At 43.8% G+C, this 6,000-nt stretch overlaps 1 non-coding gene across 1 annotated transcript; it reads right to left on the bottom strand.

Annotated features, from left to right (window-relative positions):
- Positions 1-4,342: 4,342 nt before the first annotated feature.
- On the bottom strand, positions 4,343-4,447 carry LOC115900509. Its single transcript, XR_004060193.1, has one exon. It is a non-coding gene; the product is annotated as a U6 spliceosomal RNA (small nuclear RNA).
- Positions 4,448-6,000: the final 1,553 nt, after the last annotated feature.

The following is a 6,000-nucleotide window of genomic DNA, read 5'->3' as shown; positions in this document are numbered from 1 at the left end:
TGACCCAGCCAATTCATGGACCAGCCTTACCCAGCCTGGGGTCTGCTTGCACCACGGAATGTGTGCAGTGGCAGGGAAGCTGTTCTCCATACTGATCAGAAATCTGCCTCCTGGAATGTCTTTCCTTGGGCCTGCTTCTGAAGGCCGTCCAGATATGTAGGGTCCAGCCCTACAGGGCTTAGCAGATATTCTCCCCGTGTGCGGAGATGAGAGATTGTAATAAATATAGGCACATGACAAAGAGATAAAGAGAAAGCAGCTGGGCCTGGGGGACCACTACCATCAAGACGCAGAGATCGTAGTGGCCCAGAACATCTGGGCTCACCGATATTTATTGCATACAAGACAAGGGGGCAGGGTAAGGAGGGTGAATCTTCTAAGTGATTGACAAGGTGATGCAAGTCACGTGATTACAGGATAGTGGGCCCTTCCCTTTTAAGTAGCCGAAGCAGAGAAGTCAGCATACGACAGCATTTTCTTTTCTGCACTTACAAGAAAGATCAAAGACTTTAAGACTTTCACTATTTCTTCCACCGCTATCTACTACAAACTTCAAAGAGGAACCAGGAGTATGGGAGGAGCATGAAAGTGGACAAGGAGTGTGACCACTGAAGCACAGCACCACAGGGAGGGGTTTAGGCCTCCAGATGACTGCGGGCAGGCCTGGATAATATCCAGTCTTCCACGAGAAGCTGGTGGAGCAGAGCATTCCCTGACTCCTCCAAGGAAAGGAGACTGTCTTTCACAGTCTGCTAAGTAACAGACACCGGCATTACCGCTTGACCAAGAAGCCCTCAAGCGGCCCTTATGTGGGTGTGACAGAAGGCTCACCCCTCTTGCCTTCTAGGTCACTTTTCACAATGTCCCTTCAGCACCTGACCCTATACCCACCGGTTATTCCTAGGTTATATTAGTAATGCAACAAAGAGTAATATTAAAAGCTAATTATTAATAATGTTTATAATAGTGATTGATAATTTTTTATGATCATCTCTATATCTAATTTGTATTATGACTATTCTTATTCTAACAATTTTCTTTATTATACTGAAACAGTTTGTGCCTTCAGTCTCTTGCCTCAGCACCTAGGTAATCCTCCACCCACACAGATATTTGAAGCCAGTGACACTGTCCCCCTAAAATATCTCTGGATTTGCCATCAGGGTTTGCCGTAGTCTGAGTTTTGTAACTTAACCTGTGATCTGTCCTCCAAAGGACAGCCTCAGGAACATGGGGAATCTGATCGCCTGTATCCTACCTCTGTGAGCAGAGGAGCTACTTTTTGTGGTCAGGGTGATAATGCATTTTCTATTTCATTTAAATTGACTCTCGGCCTTCTTTCCAGATTAGTAGCAGGCCCAGTGTCTCTCCTGGGAACACCCTAGTCCCCTTGGGTTGTCCCAAGAATCGCTAGAAGTGGCTCAGTCCTGTTTCCCCTGGGGAAAGTCCAAACCTCTCCATTCTCTTGGTGAGAGTTAAGAACCAGCCACAATTGTAAGCTGCCATTGCTTCTGCTGCTTCCATAGGGTGTTGCTGCCAACCCACTGATCCCAAACAAGAACAGACATTCTTGCCCACAAATAGGATGATGTTCTTGATGGTTCATATCCCCACTAAGGTCATGGACACACACCGAGCTGCTCTAATCTCATCTTTTAGGCTCATCTATGGGGCCAGCCAGAGCCCTCGCGGTCATGTCATCTCCCTGGATAACCTTTCTTTGCAGTGGCCCTCGGCTGCAAAAGCCTAAGAACAAATCCAGAGGAAGCTGGCCTCCCAGGAGGAATGCACATGGAACCACCCTGTATCCTGGGAGCTTGGAGTTTTAGTTTTGTCCAAGCTCGCAGGGTAAGGTTGCCCACTCATCTTGCAGAGGGACACAGCTAAGAGGGGCTTCTCTGGAGGTTCTCCTCCAAGCAAAGATCCTGGTTTGGGCGCCGATCTACACACATAAGTAGCAGGACCCTGCAGCTTTGTTGATAAAACATTTGAAAAATGCACCCATGTCACCAGGCCACCTGTCTGTTTCTAGCAATCACTTCTGGTTGAATTCTTTAAAAAAAAAAAAAAAATTCTTGAAAATAAGCCCTTAAAAGGATGTTTAAGAAGTCTACCTCTCTCACAGTCAACAGTACCCACTTAGGAAATGGATCATCTCCCCTTCCTAACTGCCCTGGGAGATGAGGGTAAGGGATGATAGGGCCCCTTGTGAGATGGTATTTGAAATATTTGTGTCATTGTCCTAACAGAACAGATGCCTCTCTGTCTGCAGGACACTTACTGGGCCATAGTCACTCATGCATGCATTCACAGTATGGTTCATGCACACACCCTGTCTGGCCCTTCCCTAATGGCTGCTGCAACCCTGCCAGCCTGCTGGAAGTGGCATTGGCCAGGCTGGCTATCTCAGGCCTCTAGCCATGGCATTAGCCAGTCAGCACAGACACAACCCCCAGGGTCCACATGTCCAGGCAGACACAAGGGGGCTGGAAAGGCAGCTGCCCCTGCCTTGAGAACTGTTAGTCCAAACTGCACCATTCTGTAAACACATCCACCGTATCCCTGCATTTCACAGATCTTGGTTAAAGTAAAACATTCCATGGGAGTTTGGACCATGAGAAACAGCCTGATCAACCACCCGACCTTCTTACATTCTGCCGTAAAAAAGTATAAAGAACATCACATTCGGCCAGAACAAGGGCCAAACCACCTCAACGTGGGAACACATTATCAACATTTTCCCAGGTAACATGCCCCCCAAGATCCCTCCCACCCAGGGCTATAATTGCCCCAGCCTGTAAGCAGCAGTGAACACTGGCATTAAGCTGGTCCCTCACCTCTGCAGGTCTTATGCTGAACGTAGAACCTGCATTTCTGTAGAGCCGCCAACTCACCCTCTTTCTTTAACCCTTGCCTTCCCTTGAAAAAACCTAATGAGGATGTCTCACAGCTAAACCTTAGAAACCACGACCTTCACTGAAACTGGCTGAGTTTAAGCAGAGGCTCTTAGTCATGGTCAGTCTCCCCTCTATTTTCTTTATTATACTGAAACATTTAATAAAACTGTTTCACCTTCCTTGGCCATGCTATGTCCTTTGGGGGATAAGCACACCTGGCTGCTTCTCCAGACACTAGTCCCCTCCCATTACCAGCTCTGGGGTGGGCTGACCACCTTCTTAACCCTCCTGGTCAGCATCCTAGGTTCTATCTCTTACAGCAAGCAACCAGCCTATTTCCTTGAATGTCTCCTTCACTGTTTCTTTGAGGCTAGAGTAATATAATGTTTTTAACAGTAGAAAGACTATAAAAAATGAAGTTATCAATACTCAATAAGTGAGTACATTCTCCCAAATAAATACTATGTGTGTTGCCATAAAAAAGAATGTGGCAGATCCACACATTCTGATGTAGGAAAATTTCCATGGCATTGGGTAGGGAAAAAATCTAGTAAGTGGATTATAATTATGTTTAGGAAAAAATATGAAAGGGGAATATAAGACTATTTTTTGCTCATACAGACATTAAACTGCAACAGTGGTTAATAAGTAGAATTTAAGATAGAGCACAAAAGACCCTTCTCTAAACATGATTATAAAAAGTACAAACATAGACTAGTCTGTTTTTCTGTCATGAAAACCCATGTACTCACCACTTCCATCTAAAACTACATTTTGCCATACTGTATTATACATTTTTTTTTACTGAACCATTTCGGAGGAAATTACTTCAGATGCTGCATCTTTAAAATGTTGAGTTTGCATTGCCTCAACATATTCCCCTACAAGATGCCATTAACACCCTAACACAGTAAGTGATTCCCCAATACTATATAATTGAGTCCATATAAAAATCTCAATTGTTTCCCAAATGTTGTTGCTGATCACCAGGGGCTTGGTCTAGGTCCTGTTGCTCACCACACAGAAAGCCAATCACTGTGGCAACAAGTATTGCCAGGGAAGAAGATTTTATTTGAGTGATGTCAGCTGAAGAAAAGGGAGACCAGCCTCAAATATGTCCCTTCCCACCAACTAAAGTTAAGGGTTTATATAGTAGGGAGGGAAAACAAGAGGGGCAGGGACGAGGAGTTGGTCAATAAGGCAGCAGGTGGTAGTATAAGGGGGTCCAGCATCTCATTGTAACCACATGTAGGAAAACAGGAATGAGGCAGGGATAAGAAGTTGGTCAAGAAGCAGCAGGTGCACCTCATTGTCCAGTGGCAGTGATCTGGAAAATCAGTTCCTGGTATCATTCACGAGGCCCAATGATTGGTTTCCCAAGAAAGGAACTCAGATAAGACAAATGTTAAGTTTTCCAAGCTTCAAGGTTTTTGTTTCTGTTTTTTTTAAATACGGAACACTTCACCAATTTGCATGTCATCCTTACAGGGGCCATGCTAATCTTTTCTGTATTGCTCCAATTTTAGCATGTGTGCTGCTGAAGCGAGCACTTTTCTTTTTCTTTTTCTTTTCTTTTCTTTTTTTTTTTTTTTTTGTGAGACAAGAGTGTCACTCTTTAACCCAGGCTGGAGTGAAGTGGCGCCATCTTGGCTCACTGCACACTTCACCTCCTGGGTTCAAGCGATTCTCCTGCCTCAGCCTCCCAAGCAGCTGGGATTACAGGCGTATGCCACCATGCCTAGCTAATTTTTGTATTTTTAGTAGAGACGGGGTTTTGCCATGTGGGCCAGGCTGGTCTCGAACTCCTGACCTCAGGTGATCCACCCACCTTGGCCTGTAAGTGCTAGAATTACAGGCGTGAGCCACTGCTCCCAGCCCAAGCTTCAGTTTTATGAGAAAATTGGGCCAGTTTCAATGTTTATTTTATTTGGTTATTCAAGTCTCTTAACATTCTTTTAATCTAAAACAGTCCTCCCACCAGCCCTCCTTCCCCAGCCCTTTTTAAACTCATAGCACTGAAGAGACCAGGTCATTGTCTTACAGAATATCCTTCATTTTAGATTTGCCTGATTGTGGCTTCATTCCCTAAGCTTCCTATAAACCAGTAGTTGGATTTAAAGCCTTGATAAGACCCAGGTGGAGGATTTTTGGCAAGAACACATTCCAGTTGACACTGTGTACTTACTTACTTCATGCTGTAACTCATATCTGGTGGTTTCATTATGGGATCTACTAGAATATACAGACAATGGGAAGATCATATACAAAAACAGAACTCTGACCCACAGTCTGCAGCAACCAGTCCAGGAAGCCAAACAACCCCTGTAGCTTTTGGTCCCAAATGGCCAGGACTTGATCAATACCTGCCAGCTTCCCTAATTCTTGCCTCTGCTTTGAAAATCCTTTAGTAGGACCAACCAGAGAAGGCCAAATATGCTTCCCTAACCAATCACATAGGATACCCTGCTTCTAGTTAGCTCACCCACAGCCTCCAGATGCCAACAGCCTTTGATCAGGGCTCACCCGAAGCCTCCCTTTTCCAACCATAAAGCTTTCTCACTCCCCTGACTGCCTTTGAGTGTCTGCAATGGCAAATGACCATGGCTGACTCTCTGGGGATATACCAAGCTGAAAATAAGTAGCTGTTGCTCATTCCCATTTGGGTGGTCTACAATTATTACAGAAGTGAAGCGTGATCACAGTTAAGGTAGTAATAGACCGTTTACACTGTCAATGAACTTCAGACTTTTTACTTCATGCCCCGCTTATACTGCTTGGATGTTTTCCATGTGCCTATATTAATATTTACAATAAAAGCAGGATTTAGATTTTCATGTAGAATTTATCTTAAATAAAGGCATCAAATATGCAATTTTAAGTCAAGTTTTGCATATTTGGCTCAATATATCAAAATAATGTTCTGTGGTTTTAAAATAACAAGGTTTGTTGCTCTTTATATTAGACATGTAGTTAATTACATTGATCTCATAAAAATAAGTTTAATTTTAATTTGAATAAAAGAATGCCACAATGAAATACCATTAAAAAAAAAAAAAAGAATAAAGGACCTTAACCCTGGGCAAACATATAAAAGCATATGAAA

Source organism: Rhinopithecus roxellana, chromosome 11, assembly GCF_007565055.1.
Source record: "Rhinopithecus roxellana isolate Shanxi Qingling chromosome 11, ASM756505v1, whole genome shotgun sequence".
NCBI classification, from domain to species: domain Eukaryota; kingdom Metazoa; phylum Chordata; class Mammalia; order Primates; family Cercopithecidae; genus Rhinopithecus; species Rhinopithecus roxellana.
Note: the sequence above shows the minus strand (reverse complement) of the source record. Positions and strands in the feature narration are given on the sequence as shown.